General features: G+C 57.7%; 1 pseudogene; it reads right to left on the reverse strand.

Moving 5' to 3' along the window:
• Positions 1-2,417: 2,417 nt before the first annotated feature.
• Positions 2,418-2,509, reverse strand: LOC138393540 (small nucleolar RNA U13; annotated as a pseudogene).
• Positions 2,510-22,500: the final 19,991 nt, after the last annotated feature.

Raw genomic sequence — 22,500 nt, forward strand, 5'->3', positions numbered from 1 at the left:
ACTGGGTGTCCGAAGGCGGGACTACTTTTTTCTCCCGCCCACTGGCTCGCTAACGCCTCCGCCTCCGCCGGTGTCGTGCCGGGACCCCATGGTCCATGGGGTTGACCAGATGTCCCGTCGCACTTAGTCTCTGCGAAGCCGGCCCCGTCGACGCTATGGAGGGGCGTCGCCGCCAGAGGGCGCTGCGGTTGCGGGCTCCTCGACAACCTCTCCCTCGTACCTCAATACGTGTCCGAAGGTGGGATTTTTTTTTTTTCTTTCCCCCTCCACCACCACCCCCCGCCCGCCGCCGCCTAGCCCGCCTCCGCCGCCTAGCCCGCCTCCGCCGCCTAGCCCGCCTCCGCCGCCTAGCCCGCCGCCGCCGCCGCCTAGCCCGCCGACGCCTAGCCCGCCGCCGCCGCCGCCTAGCCCGCCGACGCCGCCGCCTAGCCCGCCGAAGCCTAGCCCGCCGACGCCTAGCCCGCCTCCGCCGCCGCCTAGCCCGCCGCCGCCTAGCCCGCCGCCGCCGCCGCCTAGCCCGCCGACGCCTAGCCCGCCGACGCCTAGCACGCCGCCGCCGCCGCCTAGCCCGCCGCCGCCTAGCCCGCCGACGCCTAGCACGCCGCCGCCGCCGCCTAGCCCGCCGACGCCTAGCCCGCCGACGCCACCGCCTAGCCCGCCGAAGCCTAGCCCGCCGACGCCTAGCACGCCGCCGCCGCCGCCTAGCCCGCCGACGCCTAGCCCGCCGACGCCTAGCACGCCGCCGCCGCCGCCTAGCCCGCCGACGCCTAGCCCGCCGACGCCACCGCCTAGCCCGCCGAAGCCTAGCCCGCCGACGCCTAGCACGCCGCCGCCGCCGCCTAGCCCGCCGACGCCTAGCCCGCCGACGCCGCCGCCTAGCCCGCCGACGCCTAGCCCGCCGACGCCTAGCCCGCCGCCGCCGCCGCCTAGCCCGCCGACGCCTAGCCCGCCGACGCCGCCGCCTAGCCCGCCGAAGCCTAGCCCGCCGACGCCTAGCCCGCCTCCGCCGCCGCCTAGCCCGCCGCCGCCTAGCCCACCTCCGCCGCCTAGACCGCCGCCTAGACCGCCGCCGCCTAGCCCGCCTCCGCCGCCTAGCCCGCCGCCGCCGCCGCCTAGCCCGCCGACGCCTAGCCCGCCGCCGCCGCCGCCTAGCCCGCCGACGCCTAGCCCGCCGACGCCGCCGCCTAGCCCGCCGAAGCCTAGCCCGCCGACGCCTAGCCCGCCTCCGCCGCCGCCTAGCCCGCCGCCGCCGCCGCCTAGCCCGCCGACGCCTAGCCCGCCGACGCCTAGCACGCCGCCGCCGCCGCCTAGCCCGCCGACGCCTAGCCCGCCGACGCCGTCGCCTAGCCCGCCGAAGCCTAGCCCGCCGACGCCTAGCCCGCCTCCGCCGCCGCCTAGCCCACCGACGCCTAGCCCGCCGACGCCTAGGACGCCGCCGCCGCCGCCTAGCCCGCCGACGCCTAGCCCGCCGACGCCGCCGCCTAGCCCGCCGAAGCCTAGCCCGCCGACGCCTAGCCCGCCTCCGCCGCCGCCTAGCCCGCCGCCGCCTAGCCCGCCTCCGCCGCCTAGACCGCCGCCTAGACCGCCGCCGCCTAGCCCGCCTCCGCCGCCTAGCCCGCCGCCGCCGCCGCCTAGCCCCCCTCCTCCTCCTCCTCCTCCTCCTCCTCCTCCTCCTCCTCCTCCTCCTCCTCGTCCTCCGCCGGTTTCGTGCCGGGATCCCATGGTCCTTGGGGTTGACCAGATGTCCCGTCGCACTTAGTCTCTGCGGGGCTGGCCCTATCGATGCTATGGAGGGGGATCACCGCCAGGGGGCGCTGCGGTTGCGGGCTTCTCGACTCCCTCTCCTTCCCCACCCCTCCGCTCGCCCGCTCCTCCTTTCTTTACTCCCTATCGCCCCGCCCCCTTTTTTCTCCACACACACGCAATTATCACGCTCACGAACTATCCCGGGACCTGGCGTGACTTTCATCGCAATCTCCCCCCCCCCCCCCGGACACACACACATAGAGACACACCCTCCCGGCAGGGAGCACCCTGAGTGGTCGTGCAGATGTCGCTGCTGCATGCGGCCTCCGCATGGGTTCGCTGGTTGACCAGATGTCTGGTCCTTGGGTGGTTGACCGGATGTCTGGTCTGTGGTTGTCATCCTGACAGGGAGGCTTTGGGACGGATTTGGTCTCTCTGGCCTCGCTGCCCCTAGGGGTCACCCTGCGATCGGTATTCTTCTCGCGTGGGGCGAGGGGGCGCTCCGGAGCATTCCTCTCCTCTCGGAGTTTCTGTCTGCAGTCTCTCGACTTGCTCTCACTCCCCTACCCTGCTGTGTGACTTTCTTTTTGGTCCTTTCATTTTATCTATTCTCTCTTTGCCTTTTCCTGCCCGCCTTTCCGCTCCCCCCCCCCCCCGGATTCATGGTTTCACGTCACGCGGGTGACGTGCCGACACACCAGGAGGCCCTTCTCACACGTGCGCGTGAACACGCAATCAACACGTTTATGAACTAGAAAGGGATCTGGTGTGACTTTGCTATTATTTCCCCTCCCCTCCTCCCCGCGCTGAGAATGAGTTTCCCCGGGCTCGTGTGCCCGCCTGGGAATCGGCTGCAGACGCCATGGCCCCGGGTCGACCACATGTTGCCCTGGGGTCCACCAGATGTCTCTGGCGAATTGGGGCCCTAGGGTGCTTGTGACGGTGTGGTCACTAGGTGTCGCTCTGGGCTCAGTATTCTTCCTTCTCGCTGTGACTTTGGTCTCTTTTTTTCGAAATTTCTTTCTTTCTTCCTCTTTTGCCCTGTTTCCATTTTCCCTTCTTAATCTCTTTCTCTCTTTTTGTTGCTTTTTTTCCACGGCAGATGGGTGATGTGTGTGTGGAGGAAACGCGGCGTCAGGGAGAAGACACATCTCACACGTGCTCGGGAACACCCGATCGTCACGCTTCTGAGTACCGACCGATGGATCTGGTCCCGAATTTTTTAATAGTTTTCTCCTCTCTCTCTCTCTCTCTCTCTCTCTCCCTCCCCCCCTTCCTTCTCTTTCCTTTCTCTCCCTTCCTTTCTTTCTTTCTCTCGCTCTCTCGCTCTCGCTCTTCTTTTCTTTCTGACAGAGTCTCTCGTTCTGTTGCCCTGGCTAGAGTGCCATGGCGTCAGCCTAGCTCACAGCAATCTCAAACTCCTGGGCTCAAGCGATCAGACTGCCTCAGCCTCCCGAGTAGCTGGGATTACAGGCATGTGCCAGCATGCCCAGCTAATTGGATATACGTGTGTGTGTGTGTGCGTGTGTGTGTGTGTGTGTGTGTGTGTATATATATATATATATATATTTTTTTTTTTTTTTTTTTTTTTGAAACAGAGTCTCACTCTGTTGCCCAGACTAGAGTGCCGTGGCGTCAGCCTAGCTCACAGCAACCTCAAACTCCTGGGCTCAAGCGATCCTACTGCCCCAGCCTCCCGAGTACCTGGGACTACAGGCATGCGCCACCGTGCCCGGCTAATATTTTTCTGTATATATTTTTAGATACTGTTTCTGTATATATTTTTAGATATATAGTTTCTTTCTATTTTTAGTAGAGATGGGGGTCTCGCTCTTGCTCAGGCTGGTCTCGAACTCCCGACCTTGAGCGATCCACCCGCCTCTACGTCCCAGAGTGCTAGGATTACAGGCGTGAGCCACCCCGCCTGGCGTGTACGTTCTGTATTCACAGACAGACGGAAGGCAGGGAGAATGTTACCCTTTCAAAGCCCGCCCTGCTCGCCTCTCAGCCCACCGATGGCACTCTGAATCCCGTGGCATTCCTTCACTCAGCTGAATTCTTCAGCACCCGACCCCCCCCCCACCCCACCCCCGTGCCACGGGAGTTCGTTCTCATGGCAGAGCCATCGAGGCTGTTGCCACACGTGTTGTAGGTGCCTAGGCAGACTGTGCCCTGGCCCCGAGGAGGTACGGAACCGCCTATCGCCTCGGGAGGGAGGGACAAGATGTGTCCGTGTCCAAGGCGACGTCCTGTCGATCACGAGGAGGCCTGCAAAGGCTCGTATCTGCCAGGCATTGAGCCACATCACATGAAACACCGGTGTGTTCCTTCACTTAGGTGGTGTCGCGTGTTGATACTCACAGAGGATGATAAACCCACTCGCATGCCGGCTGAGCCCCCTGTGTCTCCTCCTCTATCCACTGAGGGAAAAAACCGCAACGAAAGGTAGAAAACCACAGGGGGGGAAGAGAGCCCGTCGCTCTCCCTATGTGACCGTCCGGAGTGCTCGTTCAGATGGGAGGAGGTGTGTTTGTGTGTGTGTGTGTGTGTGTGTGTGTGTTTCATTGATTTTGGTGCCATCTTTTCTCTGCAGCTGCGTCAGAGGACAGCGATTTTTCCGATTTTCACTCCGCTGAGTGAATTGCCTTTTGAAGAGAATGTCCACAGGAAGCCTACGGTCCTCCCGCGGGGGTGGCCCTCCTCTAGAAATGAATCTCGTTTCTTGAACGGAGGGGACTTGTTGACGCCATCATGCTTTCGGGACGACTTCTCAGACGCTAGCTTTGGACCGCAACATAGGTGCCCCCGACATTGCCTCAAGGGTTCCGTGGTGCCTCCTGTCAAGAGACCCCACCGACCGTCCCCAGCCTGCCCGCTCAAGGGAGCCGGGCCCCTTCTGATCTGTCCGCCCGCCGGTGAAGCTCCCTCCCGAGGGTCGGAAAGCCCACCTGTTTCCCAGTTCGGTTGAATGATGGGGCACCCGGGCAGGGCACTGGCACCGAGTGACTCCATTCTGAGTCTGTCTGCTCTGGGGGGCGGGGGCGGGGGCGGGGGCGGGTGGGGGGGGCAGTTCCGTCTCGACCCGGTGGCCTCCTACCGACTGACTCGATGGGACGGACCATTCTCACTCAGGATCGTGTACCTTCTTGGCCTAGGCACATCCCGGCACTTAAAGCCACTTTTCGGGGACACTCTCCCACGTACAGATAGATGGCCTGCACGAGTGCTCTTCCTTTCTCGAAACACTGGAAATCTGTCCTCAATTTTACCTGACCTACCTGACGGTGTGTGATAAAGGAGCATAGAACCCTCAGCCACCCTCCACCTTCCCGCTGTCCCGAGAGACAGTGCCGAGCGTGAAATTCTATCCCTGACTCTCTGTGTCCACCGGAACGTGGCCTGACTGCAGTGACGTCAGCTACGTCAAGTCGTTCTCTGGGTAGGGAAAGAACTTAACCAGATAGGCCCTATCGGTCGCTTCTCTGTTCTGATAGTTTTGTGGCAGCCATTTCTTTCCCCCTCTCTTTTCTTTTTCTGTCTCTCTCCCCCACCCCCACCCCCAAATTCTTTCTACGAAGACGTTTAGGATGTCAGATTCTGGCCACATGCCCCCCCTAGGCATACGGGGGCCAGCATAGACAAAGGTCTTCGGTACCAAGTGTTCATTCCACGGTGACAGATATTGCCACTCTTGTATTGACCAGGGCGAGATGGTGAGTGGGTCAACTCTGAAACTCCCTGTACTCTACTTCTCTCTTGGGTAGGTCCCTGCCCCAACCCTCCGGCTTCTAGCACACACCCAGGGGCACTCTCTCCTCTCTGGATAAAGTTCCAGATGATCCGATCCGCTCCGAGGAGGAAGGGGAGCTGGCCGGGCCACCCACTGTGCGCCCCACCCCCGTCAGTCATAGGGTCCGTTCTTTTCAGGATGACACCGGCAGCGGTTGCTGGGTGTCACCTAGCGGCCACTTTGATCAGACCTCGGGATCCGGAAAGTCAGGTGACGTTGGGAGTTTAAGAGCTGACTCCCGGGAGGTGTGGAGGGCGGGGAGGAGAGCACGGTCCGGACGGTCCCACCCTCTTCTTCCCGGGCCCCGCAGCTCTGGGCCCGCCCGGGGCAGCCCTAGCCTCTAGCGGGTCTCCGCCCACCCGCCCTGTTGTCTGCGGGAGGCGCCCCTCCTCCCGCTCTCTGCCTCCTCCCGGGACCGTAGGCCTCTGCCCGTCGTCTTTTTTATTTTTATTTTTTCCCTTTTGTTTGTTTCTCTTTTATCTTGTGTTTTAGGCTTATCGAATATCATATCGTATAAAAACTTAAATCACAGAATGAATTATATTAAGTAACAAGATGTGGCTTTTTATCCTACGCCGAGAACGATGAATTTTTCTCTTCGTGTCCATTTTCCTGTCCTGGAAGAAATACAAAGTTGCTCGTGATACTTCCCCATCATCTTCCAGTTTCCCCGACTGTCAACACGATGTATTCGATCGTATATCTTTGTGTGTGCACGTGGGCGCCTGTACCTATTTCTTTTCGGCATCAGTCTCAGGTCTTTTGGCACCTAGGGGGGAAAAAGGAGAAACCAATAAAGGACAGAAAGACGTTCTGTCGTTTTACGCTCCCCACCACCACCACCACCACCACCACCACCACCACTTTTGGGAGCTTGTAGTCTGGCCTATGTCCCCAAGGCAGGTTAAATCTTTTCTTAAAACTCCCAAGTGGTCCCCTGCCCCGCCCCCCCCCCCAGGTGGGCGGCCGGCAGAGTTCACAGGCTTTGTTTTTGGCAGAGCCTGGACGATTGAAATAATTAACCACAATCAACGCTAAAGCTGAGAACCCCTCCCCCCCTCATTAAAAGCTCTGTATTTCTGCCTAGCCCTATGTTCGGGGAAATTCGGAGGCTTGAGATGGGAAGGTCTACCCTATTTTCTCCTTTACCGGCAAAATAGACTCTCTCTTTCCTTCCTCCTCAAACAGCTTGTCCTCGTTATTCGGCCTCGTGGGCAAGTGGCCGAGCTTTCGGTAACACCAAGTCTTGTAAGTTGTGTTGTGTTATCGGTCTTGTTTTCTTTCTTTTCTTTTCTTTTCTTTTCTTTTTTTTTTTTTGAGACAGGATTTCTTTCACTCTGTCCTCTCCCAGGCCGCCTTGGCCTGATTGTAGCTCACAGCAAGCTCCAAATCCAGGGCTTAAGTGATCCTCTCTGCCTCAGCCTTCTGAGTAGCTGGGACTATAGGCAAATGCTGCCACACCCGCCATAATTTTTCTTTTTTTTTTTTTTTGTTGGTAGAGATGAGGTCTCATCGTGTTACCCAGGCTGGTCTCCAGCTGCTGGGCTCAAGTCACGCTCCCGTCTCTGCCTCCCAAGTTGCGGGGATCACGGGCATGAGCCACCATGGCCAGCCAGGTTATTTAAAGGTGATCGCTTTGCTATCCTGATACAAAACCCCAAATGTGCGAGTTTAAGGCACCAGACGGAGGGAGTCTCCACACTACATCGTCACGAACATTGAGGGTGGCTCACGAAACAGCTGGGATGTGGCCACACAGTAGTGATCGAGGAGATATATTCTAGTGGGATAGCAGAAATATAGAATGTCCTGAAGACACTAAATGTCGGAATGCCACAGCAGTCAATGGCTGACAAACTTCCATTCCATCGTGTCATGGTAGGCGGCTTACTTTTCTCCTGCTCCCTCGGTATGATTAAGGCCTGACGTAGAAAATGTCTACGTCTCATCCAAATCCATCGAGACGATGGAAGGGGGAACTGGGAGAGGAATAAAGAAAAACAAGAGGGGGAGAAGGAGGAAACTGCCTCCCCTGCCCCCATGCTACCCAATTAATAAATGAAGAATGGCCTCTTCCCTCCTCTTCCCAACCCCTAACTATGCCTGGAGGTGTATCGTAGGCCTACAGTCCTAAGAAATGTACAACTACTGATAGTAATGGGAAGAAATGCAGTCTAATAGGTTTCTGTGCAGTGGGACACCTGGCCAGGGCACTTACGGTGAATGGAGCTTGCAGGGCGGGCGGGAGGTTGCTCTGGGTGAGTCTGTGAGTTGGCGGTGAGTGGTGAGTGAATGTGAAGGCCTAGGACATTACTTACTGTAGGTTTTCATAAACCCTGGACACTTAGGCCACACGACATTTACCTTTAGAAATTTCTTTCTTCAATAATACATTAACCTTAGCTTACTGTAAGTGTTTTCACTTCATAAACTTTTCCATGGTGGTTTGGCTTTTTTTTTGTTTGTTTGTTTGTCTGTCTGTTTGTTTGTTTGTTTGTTTTTCTTTCTTTTAAACTTTTGGACTCTTTTGCAACACCACGACTTAAAACACAAATGCGTTGCACTGTTGTACACAGATATTTTCTTTCTCTGTGTCCTTATGTGTTCCGTAAGCTTTTTCCTACTTTTAAAGTTTTTATCGTTCTATGCACTTTTCAAAATAATAAAAACTAAAACGGGGGGGGGGGTGGGAGAGGGAAGGAGAGAAATACACACACATGAATATGTTTCCCAAGTGAACTGAGGAAGGGGGCCGAGTCAAGGTTCTCAGGGAGCCACCAGTGATGAAACGGTCAGGCTCAGAATCAGCATTGCAGAGTGGCTGCAGAGCCGGGGGGCCTGGACTGGCTACCTGGACGACACTCCGTGTTTGGTAACTTGGCGAGTCATACATCCTCTTGAGCCTCAGCCTCTTCATCTGCAAATGCAGAAATCATGGTGCCTACCCCACAGGGATATTGTGCAGAGTGAAAAAGCAAATGCAGGCAAAGCCCACAGAAGCACGCGTGGTAAACAGTAAGCCTTTAATCGTGGTCACAGTCGTTGTTATAGGATCATCTTCCTATGTCCTTGTCTTTTAAAGATTAGCAGAACCTCCCAGAAGATGAGAATGGGCTCCCCCTGAGCAAGTCTCGGCTGTAAAGTCACAGGCATGTTGAGCATGTGGCACAGAAGGCAGAATAAAAACCTGATCCCGGAACATTATGTTCCTGCAGGACATGAAATCATTGAAGGTATGGGAAATCCTACCTCATATCCGTTTTACTAGAACACCTATGATTGCGTACGCACATGGACGCACGCGCACGCGCACCCCAAACTTTTTGAGCTTCACAAAACAGCGTAACCAAGGAACACACTATGATGCTTCTTAGCGATCTATTTAGGCCCAGGTTACTCGTCACTCTGAGCCTGCCTCCTTATCTGTCCAATGAGAATAGTGTTTGTCACAATTATCGTCATCGTCATCCTACCTAACGCTTCTGGTAAAATTGAAGTGTGAGAACACCCGCTAGACAGAAAATCCATGTTATCTCTCAATTTTTCTTCCTCCTGATTTCTATCTGAATCTGTGAGCTCGCTTTGGTTCACTTCGGTTTTTCAAGAGGCTCCGGTTACCTTCTCTCCCACCTATATCGGATTGGGTCTGACGGAAGAAAGAAGGAAAAAAAAAAAAAAACATAGTAAAGAAAGCAGAACAACATTTGTTTCTGAAGCAACCGATCAAACATTGCTGATGAGCCGGTCTTTTCTATTTCAGTAAACCAAGGAGGCCTATTGTCACGAGGATGTGAGGGGCCCGGGTAAGATTGGATGATTACCCCTAAAGGAGACAAAGCAGACAGACTATGGCACATGTGATCTTAGCAAAGAGAATAAACAGTGACCTCTCTGCCGAGTTGGGCCTTAGCATACCAAAGGGAAATAAAGGTGTAATAGGATGCTCAATTTTTACTCTGGAAACAGAGGTTGGTTGGGCACTGAACTGAGAACACTGAATTTTTTACCCTCCTTGATATTCACATAGGCTTAGAGGAGGCAAAAAAAAAAAAAAAAAAAAAAAAGAATACTGAGCCTATAAGTCATCCCTAAAACTCGGATTTTATGTTCCCTTGCCTTTTCATAACTGAGCAACACACAACATTAAAGAATGGACACAGGCCGGACGCGTTGGCTCAGGCCTGTAAACTTAGCACTCTGGGAGGCCGAGGCGGGAGGATCGCTCAAAGTCAGGAGTTCGAGACCAGCCCGAGCGAGAGTGAGACCCCCCCGCCCCCGTCTCTACTAAAAATATAGAAAGAAATTGTCCAGACAACTAAAAATATATAGAAAAAAATTAGCCGGGCATGGTGGCACATGCCTGTGGTCCCAGCTCCTGGGGAGCCTGAGGCAGGAGGATCGACTGAGCCCAGGAGTTTGAGGTTGCTGTGAGCTAGGCTGACGCCACGGCACTCACTCTAGCCCGGGCAACAGAGTGAGACTCAGTCTCGGGGGGGGGGGGGACCCAAACAAACAAACAAACAAACAAACAAACAAACAAAAACTGGAAGGGACACAGACTTCCACAGGTTTGTGTGTGGCCCCTTTTACTTATTAACGCTACAGGACCTTAATTATTTGTGCTCTGAATCTGATATTCAAATTATCCTTGTGGCCAACGCGTTTGAACAGTAGATGGTAGGGGAAGAAGAGTTCACCTCCTGAATAGATGACAAGTAACGGGAGTACTGGTGAAATTACAAGTGGCTTACGTTTACACACTGAAAATCCCAGTTAGCCGCTACCATGAGTTCAAAGAAGAGATCTAAATTTCTGACCCTATGACCCTAAAAGATATTTCCTCCCATGGTGTCACAGATAAAAATAAAACTGCATCCTAGCACTTTGGGAAGCCTAGGGGGAAAGGATCGCTTGAGGCCAAGAGTTTGAAGTTGCAGTGATCTATGATGATGCTACTGCACTTTAGTCTGGGAAACAGAGTGAGGGCCCGTCAAAAGAAAAAAAAGAAAAAGACAAAAAGAAAGAGAGAGAGAGAGAGAGAGAGAGAGAGAGACAGAGACAGGAAGACACAAGGAAAGAAAGAAAGAGAGAAAGAAGAGAGGAGAAGAGAAGAGAAGCGTCAATCTATCCATTGCATTTTCTACCCTTTAGGTGACTGGGCTTCAGCAGGGTGATGTGATCTGACAAAGTTCATGTTGCTAAGAAATAAAGCACTGGAGTTCAAACTCTGAGTTTTCAAAATCCAGCATATCCCCCTACCCACCATACCGTGCCACCTCTGAGAGTGGATATCTCACAGAGGAGAGCTGTGGAGGCCATTCTTGGACAGACAGAGTCAAGTAGTGGAGACCATGGAGTCTCTGCTCTGCAGCCAGTCTAGAGACATATGGAGCCATTAACACTGCTTGTGAGGAAAATACCATGTCATAGGGAAACAGAAATATTTTCCGCCTTAGGCAGATACAATTTAGGAAAAGACCCGAAACCCCTCTTCTTCTAACAGTGCTTTCTGGTCAGATGCTGACCCCTTCGATTCACAGATTCAGATACATCATTCAATGCAAGCATTGTCAACAAGTCACTCTTTGCAGCTTTCTGAAATTTCTCGCATATAGCATACTTGTAAAGATGATCACTTATGTGAAGACACCACCCCTCCAGAAAAACAAAAACAAAACCAAAACAGAAGCCCACTTTTCTCTGCTGTGAAAATCAAGATCAGCTTTTATGAGATCCACTAAATTCACACAAGAAGTAAAATATAATCATACTGATATATGCAATTTTTCTCTTAGAACAGAATGCATGGTGCTCCTTATCGTCTCAGATACTGTCAACAGAAAGCACGCGGTGGATGAACAATCTCCGTGAGCTTTTCTACAGAGATGGGGTGGGGGTGTGTGTGTGTGTGTGTGTGTGTGATAAATAATGAGGGTTGAGGAGCAGATAAATGACTGGGGGAAAACAACAACAGCAACAACAACAAAAACCACTTCCTGGTTCCTCGATGCAAGCATTCATTTAAAGGGGATACTCGTATGTATACCTAGGTGGAAAGTGGAAGCAGCTTTAAAAAAAAAAAAAAGAAAAATTGCTGCGAGCCCTGGTTATGATACGGCAATAAGCGCTAGCTCTTGGAAGGTGTAAAACATATTCACGGTGGCTTACGCCAATCTGGGATGTACAAAGACGAGCTTGAGCACCACCACCAACCAAAAATATGAATGAATACCTGGCTAGCGATCAGGATCAGACATAATAGAAAAGAAAAAGCTCCCAAGGCTAAAATAATGTGAACACGATTGACTCGTCCATGGAAAAGAACCCCAAATCACTGCAAAATAATTTAAAGAGTTTTATTCTGAGCCCAACGGCCGTGATCATGGCCCAGAGAGCTACGCCCAAGAAGCCTTGAGCAAGCGGACCCATTGTGGTGGGGTGGGTTACAGTTTGGCTTCATACATTTTAGGGAGACAGGAATTACATGTAAAATCACAAATCAAAACATGGAAGGGGTACATTGGTCTGGGCTGAAAAGGCAGGACATCTGGCAGTTGGGGGGGGGGCGGGGGAGGGAGGGTGCGGTGTTTACAGGTTTACAGCTGGGTTTAAAGATTCTTTGATTTGCAATTGATGACATAAATGAACCTCTGCCTAAAAGCTTTGCATCATGTTTTCAGTTAAGGTAAGGAGGTCTGCTAATCACAGACAAGCCACTGGACAGTTTACCCAAAACTCAAGTGCCCTGTAGTTCAGTAAACGGTTGGCCTGCTAGATATGCGTTAAGCTTTGTCTTGCCTGGCCTTAGGCCCGTCGGACATTCAGTATCTCATTGTTATAAAATCTGACTCCATCAGGGAGGGGTGTCTGACTTCCCCTGTCCTTGCGGGGCAGCAGCTCAGGTTTAAGGGTTTTTCTAGGGTTCCCTGGGCCAACCACGGGACGGGTCAGCTGGCGGTGGCGGGCGGGGGGCGGCTTAAGATTTTATTTTAGTTCATAGACTCCAGAAATGGTGTTTCCCTGGCAAAGACACACGAGTTCATGAAAAGCTTTCATTCAGTTGGTCTGGCTCCTCCCTGAGGTCGTCTCCCTGCCCCCCACTCCTCCCATCCCCTGGGGCCGGAGCGGGGGGGGGGGGAGGAGGGGTGAAGGCCCAAGAGGAGAGGCGCGTGGGGGAGGTGCCGCTCCCAGAACCAGAGACTCGTCTGGGCCCCACGTAACCCAGCCACCGCGACCGCTTCGCCCGAGGAGGTGCCCAGCAAGTCGTGCTTCTGCCCCTCGGGATTGCCTGCGGGCTGGGGGCGGGGTACGAGCTCCCGGCCCAAGAGGGAAACCCCTAGCCTGGCCGCACAGATGGCCGGGCCCCCGGCGGAGCCCTTCCGCCGTTTTCCACCCCTCCTCCACTCACTGCGCTGACTGCGCATGCGCGCTCGCACGTAGCCGCCTCGGGCTTCTCTCGGGCGGAGCCGCTTTCAGCCGCGACCCCGCCCCGCGAGCTGACTGCGCATGCGCGCTTGCACGTAGCCGCCTCGGGCTTCTCTCGGGCGGAGCCGCTTTCAGCCCCGACCCCGCCCCGCGAGCTGCCGCTTCCAGGCGGCACAGCGCATGGGGGAGGGGACGGAGCTCTAAAGAAATCAGTCCCCTCCGTCTCCTGCCTCAGGAAAAGCCCCAAACCCTTGGAGAACTGCCACCCACCGCCACTGCCGTGTGTGTGTGTGTGTGTGTGTGGGGGGGGGGCGGGGGGGCTGGGTCTTTACTTTGTGTCCTCCTTGTGGCCCAGTCCAAGGCGGCTGGGCTGCCAAACAGATCGTCTCGAGAGGGAGGCAGGAAGGGCCCAGGTCTGGACAGGGGTGGATTGGACCCCTCCACCCTGGGGTGTGGACTTGTGACCGAAAGCTCAGCTGCTTGTCCACGAGGCCGAATAACGAGGACAAGCGGTATGAGGAGTAAGAAAACAGAGAGTCTACTTTGCTGACAAAGGAGGAAATAAATAGGGTAGAGCTTCTCAGTCTCAAACCCCCAAATTTCGTGAACATAGGCCTAGGCAGAAATACAGAGGTTTAAAAGGAGGGAGGGTTGGTTCTCAGCTTCAGGCAATTACTGCAGTTAGCTGTTCTAAAGGTCCCGTCTCTGCTGAGAAGAAATCCCTTGAACTCTGTGGGCCGCCCACCCTGGGGGCCACCTGGAGTTATAACCAAAGAGTTAACGTGCCTCAGGGATGCAGGCCGGGCTGCAAGTTCCCAAAAGCCTGGGGGAAGTTTTAAAAAGACAGAAAATCTTTCTGCCCTCTTCCCCTCCCACCCCCCCACAAAGCCATTTTCTCTGGTGCAGACTCGGCACCCTCCCTGCCCCCCCCCTCCCCGTGCAGGCCTGTTTGTCCTCAATCATCTGTGAGGTTCACGAGGAGGAGATGCTCTCTCGCTCTCCCCACCCTCTTTCTTCCCTTAGGAAATCCTCAGCGCTGTTCCACACACTCAAGGTGGCGGGCCTGCTCCGGCCACCAGCCACCTCTTGTGCCACCTCCCGCCCCCCCCCCGCCCCCAACGGAGTAGGTGTACAGACAGGAGCACACTTTACCGGAGGGCGCCTGGGGATGAAGAGTTGTGGTGGCCAAATGGGGGATGCGGGGCGGGGAGGAGAGTGGCTGGCATTTGGCAAAGAGTGACACGGAGTGGCCATCCAGGCTTGTCTGAAAAGTGGGACTACGAGCCTGAGAGCGCCGACGGAGTCGATGGACATGGTCACTGCTGTGGGATGTCTCTTTTACCACGATGTAACACCAAAGCAAACCCCTGACCCGCTGGGTCGGAGAAGGCCTTGTGGGCAATTTAGAAAAGCCATGGCGTGGCCATTTGGAATACTTCCTGCCTCTCCGGGAATCAAAAATTAGAAAGGACCATGGGTTCTGTATTAACGTACCAAAGGCAGGCAGAATTTTAGCCTTTTAAAGCCTGCCCTGGCCCTATCTCAGCAAGGCAGTGGCACCCCAAGTTCCGTGACATTTCTGCACTCGGCGGCTGACTTCTTCAGCCATCTGTTGCGATGCCCCTGCCAGGTGGCCACTCACTCGCCCCTTCAGTTCAACCCTTGTACCAGAAAGTGTTGCCTTCTTCCTAACCCCTATGGGGGGACCGGGGGGTGACGTGTGTGGGGGGGGGGTAGTGGAAATGGGCAGACCCCACAGGTGCAGCCTCTTCCAGGTCATAATGGGCCTGAGGCAGCGTGGGATTCCCCCGGAAGGGAGGCAGGGTGGCACTACGGCACCGAAGCCTGACGCCGGCGGCCACGTGGATGGTGGGGGACACGTTAGACCGCTGAGATGCAGCCACTGAGAGCCACCCCGCAGCAAGAGGTCTCTCTGGCAGAGCAGGCACTGAGTCCGCAAGTCAAGACAGCTGGGAGGCCTGGGAGACAGAGGCCCTGGATCTCAGGTCCCGGGGTGGGGGCGGGGGGCAGTGCCAGTGCCTGGAGAGAGAGAGAGCCCAGGCTCCAGAGGCCATGATGGGGCCTGGTGGGCAGGGCCGAGGAGGTCAAGGCCGGGTGTGGTGGGGTCCGGGATGAGGGGCTTGGGGTGACGGGCAGGGAGAACGACCCGTTCACTCAGACGTGCCCTCAGAGGAAGGCAGAGGTGCGTTTTGCCTTCCTCCGGCTAGGGGAACGCTCGGCATTTCTTTCCTTCAGAGCTGGGTTGAACCGGTGTGGCATCTGTTATAGTACGGAGTGCGAGACAGGACAACCTAGAGACCGAATTGAGCCAAGTCATGAGTCCACATTAGCTGGCCAGCGACCACCCCCTGCCCTGTTAGGGTACAGGTACAGAGAATGGCCCCGAGCCGAAAAAAGCAGGAAGGTTTCAGACTATCCTAAGCTAGAGCTCCGTGACTTTAGGCACGGCGGTTGAAACAACACTATACCACCTACTCCGCAGCTGTGTGGTCCGGGACCAGCCTCGGGCCCCCGTTTCGTTTCGGTTACAGTCTTTAAGCGAGCAGGTTTACAGAAACAGATAGCTCCAATTAAGGAACATTCTTTCAGGCGTTAAGCAAGCACAATCAATTTTACGACAGGCAGCTGGAAAGTTTAAACACTTAGTTACAAGTTAATTGCTTTGTTTTATCTCCGCAAGGTACGTATTTCCAATTACAGACATAGGTCAAGCGGACATCGGTCACCTAGCGAGCAAGCATAAGTTTTCAAGTGGGCCTTTACAGCGTCCAGACAGGCCTCGGTCCAGTTATTGTGCATTCTTTTTGACCACTTGGAAAGCTACTAGCACCGTTCCGGGCCTCACCTCACTCACGCGGAACTACAGAGTGATGACCTGGGGTGGGTGGGTGGGTGTGTGTGTGTGTGTGTGCTCCCTCCTGTGGTGGGAAGGGTGATCTGCTCGCCCACCCGGCGTGGTGTCCCCCACCCCTGCCCCATCTTGGCGTTTACAGAAAACAAACACGAACACAAGAGAGGGAGCCGGAGGAGGAGGAGGAACATATGCTGCTATCCAGGTTATCCTGGGAGGCTTCCTAGCCATTTCTGAGGAAACAGTGTCTCCTGGCTGTCTCCCGTAGTTTTATTTATTGACTTATTTATCTATTTTTCCTTTTGGCTTGAACCCATTCTTTTCGTTTCGGCATCTCATCTGACATCCTCTTCTGAGAGGAACCTGGAAACGTTTCCCCGTGTTGCATCTTTTCAGGCTCTGTACGACTGACGAGCATCGTCCCTCTTCAGTCACTGGGCTATTTGCTAGCCAGGCCTTAATTCTCCACGTTGTAAACCCCAGATCGGATCTCCGCCCGGAGTCCTGTAGAGACCTACCGAATCGATGTTTGGACTGGGATGTCTCGTAGACCTTACCTATTAAAAACCGATCCAGGCCAGGCTTGGTGACTCACGCCTGTAATCCTAGGCCAAGGCGGGGAGGAGGACCGACCGCTTGAGGTCAGGAGTTCGAGACCTGCCTCGGCAAAAGCAAGACCCCCGTCTCTACCAAAAATAGAAAAAAATTAGCCGGGCATGGTGGCACACGCCTGTAGCCCCAGCGATTTGGGAGGCTGAGGAAGGAGGATCGCTGGAGCCCAGGAGTTTGAGGCTTCCAGTGAGTGAACTATGCCCTGCTCCCCCGCCACCCCTCCCCATCATCTCTAACGAAATGACAGTAAAATAAAATAAAATAAAATAAAGCTCAGAAAAAAAAAAAAAGTACTATGTAGTGAGACCGATCCTAAGAACACGGGGGCGGGGAAGGAAGTCACTACCACGGTATAAAATTGTATAAACGTTGCCCGATTCTGTGTGCGTGCGTTTTCTGAGAAATGACCCCCTTTTGCTATGGGGCCGGGACTGGAGTCCCAGTTTGGGACCATAGGATTCCCCGCACTCGACTCCTGACTGATTCGACCTAGGGTTAGCTCTGTGTAAACACTCTTTAGACGTGGGTGTTTTATGGATTTCTGTCCTTCGGGAGAAACGACTGGCCCGGGTACAGGAGTGAGTGAATGTACCGACCGTCTTCTCCCATCTCTCTCTCTCTCTCTCTCTCTCTCTCTCTCTCCCTCCCACACACAGGCACACGCGCGCGCGCGTGCGCGCGCGCACACACACACACACACACACACACACACGCCGTTTCCGGGAGCGCCCACTTCATGCGCTTCGGTCCACCGTGACAGATAGTCCAACTGTGAGATCATCGTGAGTGGCTGCGCCTAGGCCCCGCTCTGAACCTCTCCGTACTGTTCGTGTGTCTTCAGCAGGTCCTGCCTCCACCCGTGGCATCTAGCACGGGCCGATGGGTCCCTGTCCTCTCTCCCTGCCGTGGACGCCCCCCTCCGGCCCCCCGCCCCCGGGGGCTCTCTGGTCGACTAGTGGTGGGGAGTGTGCCCGAGGGCTGAGAGACGTGGTCCGAGAGGGGCCGGGAGGAGGCCTGCGACCCAGTGTGTACCCACTCCCGCCCCCACGCTCCCTCCCCCACGAGGGAGCCCGTCCTTTCCAGGCTGACACTTGGATCGGTGGATGACGGGGGTCACCTGGCGGCGGGCGAGCGTTATGGGAAAATCCGGTAGGCGTGTTGCGACGTCCTGCCACAGAGATGGCTCTGGCGACAGCCTCGGGCCGCCCCACCCTGGCCCCCGGCCAGGCCCCGTGAATGTGTTCTCTCTGTCCCTGACTTCTTTCTTTGTTTCACCAGCCGGCGTGCTCTGAGAATGTGAAGTGTATCATAGTTCCACCCTGGGTTTCATGATCCTAAGATAGGAAGGGGTTTTATGATTCCACGACAGAAAGGTTTTCTCATCCTATCATCTCTCCCCCCCCCCTCTTTCTTTCTTTCTCTTCCTCCTTCTGCCTTTTCTTTACTTCTTTGTTGTTTCCTTCTTTCAGTCTTCCTGTCTTCCTTCCTGCCTGCCTGCCTTCCTTCCTTCCGTATTTCTTTCCTCTCTTCCTTTCTCCTGTTATCCTGTGTTTCTATCTCTGTTTTTTCCATCTTTCTTCCCCCTTTCTACTTTCCTACCTTCTTTCTTTCTCATTCTCTCCTTTCTCTCTCCTTCCTTCTTCCTTTCTGTCTCTTTCTATACTGTCTCTCTCCTTCCTTCTCTCTATCTTTTTCTCTTTCCATCTTTCCGTGCTCTTTCTTTTTCTCTCTTAATTTCCTTTCTTTTTCTTTTCTTTCTTTCCCTCCTTCTGTCTCTGTCTGTCTTTCTTTCTTTCTTCTTTCTTTCTGCTTCCATCCTTCCTTCCTTTTTCTCATTCTCTTTCTTTCTGCCTGTCTTTTCTTTCCTTATTTCTTCTTTCCTTCTGTCTTTCTGTGTTTCCTATCTCCTTCCTCCCTTCCTTTTTCTTTCTTCCCCGTGCCCTCTTCCTGTCTTTTCTTATTTACTGTTTTCTTCTTTCTGACTTTCTCTCTCTGTTTCTCCGTCTCTTTTCTTTCTGTTCTTTTCCTTTCTCTCCCTTTCTCTCTTTCTGTTTCTGCCTGTCTGTCTCTCGGCTATGTTGTGGTCTGTGCAGAGACGGGTTTGGTGGACGATGTCGGTGGTCGGGCCGACCCATCCTTTCTTTGATCCCAGTGCTAGCCAGGCCGGGGCCTGCTTAGCTTCCAAGATCAGACGAGATTGGGCGCGTTCAGGGTGGCGTGGCCCTAGACTGACCCGTCATTTTTCGATGGCTTCCGTGGGGAGTAGGGGGACTGTGTTTGATGCCCCCGGGGGACCTTCTGGACTCTGAAATGATGGGCTCCAGAGGGTTGCCCCGTGTTTTGCAGCAGACCTCTGGTGGCTGGCGCCGGTTGTGGTCGGGCTCCACCTGGCGGCCGCTTTTCTACAAGTCTCTTGTCCTCTGAATCTTCGGTGCAGCAGGCAAAGCAGGGGACAGTCCCCGATGCGAGCGAGGCTGAGTTCCGGGAAGCAAGCAGCCTTCGCGGGGCCATCTGGTTCGTGCCGGGACGCCGGCTGGGACATCTGGGAGGCAGAGCTTGGGCCTGCAGGGCTGTGTGGCGGGAGGACGTTGTCGCCGCGCTTCCAGGCTCAGCCAGCCAGGCGGCTTGCGGGGCTGCCCGGGCAGGTCGACCAGCACGCTGTGGCCGCTTTGGAGACCCGACCCACCCCGCGGGGACAGGAAGGAGACGGCACACGCGGACGGGAGAGGAGGGTGTCCGGCGACCGGCCGCCGTCCCGTGCATGCGTGTCCCTCTCCCTCGGCCTCGCCTTTCCTACCCATTTTCCCTGGTTCCCGCTCGGGAGGCAGGGACAGCCCTGTGAGTGGCACCCAGTCGTCCGTGGCTTCCTCCGAGTCCTACTCTGGGGGCGCGGACCGGGCCCTGGGTGGCGCGGGTGGCCGGCGAGGGCGACCCCTGTCGGCCCGCGGGCGCTCGTGGGCCGCGGCGGTCCCGTCCCGATGTTTTCTCCTCCACAAGTCCCCGTGCTGGGGCCGGGGACCGGGCCCTGGGTGGCCCTGGGTGGCGCGGGTGGCCGGCGAGGGCGACCCCTGTCGGCCCGCGGGCGCTCGTGGGCCGCGGCGGTCCCGTCCCGATGTTTTCTCCTCCACAAGTCCCCGTGCTGGGGCCGGGGACCGGGCCCTGGGTGGCCCTGGGTGGCCGGCGAGGGCGACCCCTGTCGGCCCGCGGGCGCTCGTGGGCCGCGGCGGTCCCGTCCCGATGTTTTCTCCTCCACAAGTCCCCGTGCTGGGGCCGGGGACCGGGCCCTGGGTGGCCCTGGGTGGCGCGGGTGGCCGGCGAGGGCGACCCCTGTCGGCCCGCGGGCGCTCGTGGGCCGCGGCGGTCCCGTCCCGATGTTTTCTCCTCCACAAGTCCCCGTGCTGGGGCCGGGGACCGGGCCCTGGGTGGCCGGCGAGGGCGACCCCTGTCGGCCCGCGGCCGCTCGTGGGCCGTGGCGGTCCCGTCCCGATGTTTTCTCCTCCACAAGTCCCCGTGCTGGGCCCTGGGTGGCGCGCGTGGACGGTGAGGGCCTCCCTGGCCCTCTACGCCACGGGGGCCGACCAGATGTCCCTGAGTGCCCCTTGTCTGCTGGCGCTGGGGACCTGCTGGGGACAGGTGGCCGTGTCGAGTGTCGTGGGGGCAGGCGTGTTCAAGTGGCTCGGTCCCCGTCTTCCTGCGCGGTGTTTTTGATCACCTCATATCGTCATCTTCCGCCTGCAGGTTAGTACTGACACGCTGTCCTTCGGCGACTGTCGCTGGAGGGGTTGGGCCTCCGCACGCGGACAGGGTTCTGGGTTCCTGGGGATCCAGCGCCCTGCCCTGTTCCCTTTGAGCTGACCGCCTGGGCCCGCGCGCCGGCTCTAGGGCGTCGGAGTGTCCCGACGGTGGTGCCCGCCTCTCGCGTTGGTCTCTTGTCCCCTCGAGAGACGGCACCCGGGGGAGGGGGGGAGGTTTGCGGCAACCTTCCCCCTTACCCCGCTGGCTCTGTGCCGTTGCGTGTCAGGCGGTCCTCGTCTTTGGGTTGTGCTTGGGAGGCGGGGCTGGCGAGGCTGAAGCGGGCTCCTCCGATCGCTGTCCTCGCCGGCCTGACTGACCTCCCCCAACCCTCCCCGTCCTCGGGGCCTGATCGATGTGGTGACGTCGCGCTCTCCCGGGCCTTGAGCCGCGTGCCAGGCGAGGGACGGTCCATTCATGGTGAATGGTGGCCGCTCTTCTCGTTCTGCCCGCGGGCACCTCACCTCTCCTTCCCCGCCTGTGGGCGGTGCGTGGGAGGCGCGGGTGCGAGACTATCCGGCCCGACCGCGGTCGCCCCGCCCTCGGCCTCGTGGCGTTGGCGGGGGGTCGTGAGTCCTCTTGACGCAGCGGGCAGCCCTCGCTCGCCCTGTGTGGCTGTTGCCTGGCCGGGGTCCCCCCTGCCCGTGACGGACGGGTGCGGGGCCGTGCCGCCCGCCCGGTCGCGCGCCCCGTTTGGCGCGCGGCTGCTGGGTCTGTGTGGCCCTTTTGTGGTGCCCCCGGAGCGCACCGGGTTGTTCTCCAAGGTGCCCGAAACCGAGCGGTGGTTGTCGTCCTCGTTCCCGGCGTCCCCCTCTGGTCGCCGCTGCAGCGTCTGCTGCGTTGGGTACACCCTCGAGCAGCGTGCTTGGGGTTGGGGGGGTCGAGGCGGGCAAGCCTAGAGGCATCCTCCTGCGCTGCGTGGGCGGGCGGGGGGCGTTGTCTCGGCGTCCCCACGATGTGTGCGTGGCGGACTTCGAAAGGCGAGCGCACGGCTTGTGCTCTTCCCACCCTGCCCGAGGGGGGGTGGTTGCACGGTCGTGTGGGCGATCGTGGTGGGGCTGGGCCGGCGACGTGGTGCCGGCCGGCCCCGTGGGGGGCCTCTGCCACCGGCCTGGTCTGCCTCGGTGACCCCTCTCCCATACCGACGGGGGAGTGTTCCCCTCGAAGTGAGGGGGCTTTTGGACCAGGGGCCCCGACCGCGAACGCTCAGGAGTCGCCAACCGTGCGTGTTTTGCCCCATGCCGCAGACCCCCCCCCCACACCTCCCCCGGGGCGTGCCTGAACGCCTCCGCCCAGGGCCCTTACGGGGGCGACCGGGGGTCGGGGGCGATCCACCTTCGGCGAGAAAGCGTCTTCTCTAGCGATCATGGAGGCGTGTCCTCTTCTGGGGTTTGTCGGATCCCCCAGCCCGCCGCCTCTCTGCGCGTCGTCAGCCGCCGCCCCTGCGGCTGCCAGTTGTGCGTGGGCAGAGTTCCCTCCTCCCCTGCCGTGGGGGGGAGCGGTCCGCCGGCCCCCGCGGTGGGGGCCGAGTGCCACTCTTCGCCTAACGTGGTCCGCGCCTCCCCCCTGAACTCTGGGGGAGGGTCACGCCGGGCCGGGCCGGCGTTCCAGCTGTGAAGGGCGCCCGCGTGTGTGCGCTGCGTGCCCCGGCCGCGGGTCGCCCCGGTGTGCGCTGGGGGAAGGGGGTGGTGGTGCGGCCCGTCTCGCGCCCCCTCCCCATCCCCTGTGAGCGTGCGGCCCTCCACCCGGTCCCGTGCCAGGCCGCGGATGGATGGGCGCTCCCGTGCTGGCGCCTGTGGATTGCGGCTGGGGGGACCGCCCGGCCAACGAGGGGGTCGTTCCACCGGTGCACGGTGCTCCCCGGAGCGAGACAGGATTGGGAAACGGACGAGAATGGGATTAGGCGCGGTGGCGTGCGGGCCGAGGGCCGAAGGCCGGCGTCGCTCTGGGACGCCCCGGTGGTGAGGCCGTGGCCCCGTTGGGAGGGTCGAGGGGTGCCGAAGGCTTTGGCCGGCTGGCGTCACGGGCGCGTTGTGGGACCGCTCTCGGGTTTGGGGCGGTGGGATCCCGTGGCGTTGTTTCCCCAGTGGCCCGGTCGCGGCGCAGGTCTCGCCTCCCCACGGGCTCTCGTGCCTCGCCCTCGCGGGGTCTCATCCCTGTTCGAAAGGGTGCTCCTTCTCTCTTCCTCACGGCTGCCGACCGCCCCGCGACGAGCGTTCGCCCGACTGCGCTGCCCGAACCTGACCTCGCCGCGGGGAGGGGG

The sequence above is a fragment of the Eulemur rufifrons genome, chromosome 11 (assembly GCF_041146395.1).
Source record: "Eulemur rufifrons isolate Redbay chromosome 11, OSU_ERuf_1, whole genome shotgun sequence".
Classification (NCBI taxonomy): domain Eukaryota; kingdom Metazoa; phylum Chordata; class Mammalia; order Primates; family Lemuridae; genus Eulemur; species Eulemur rufifrons.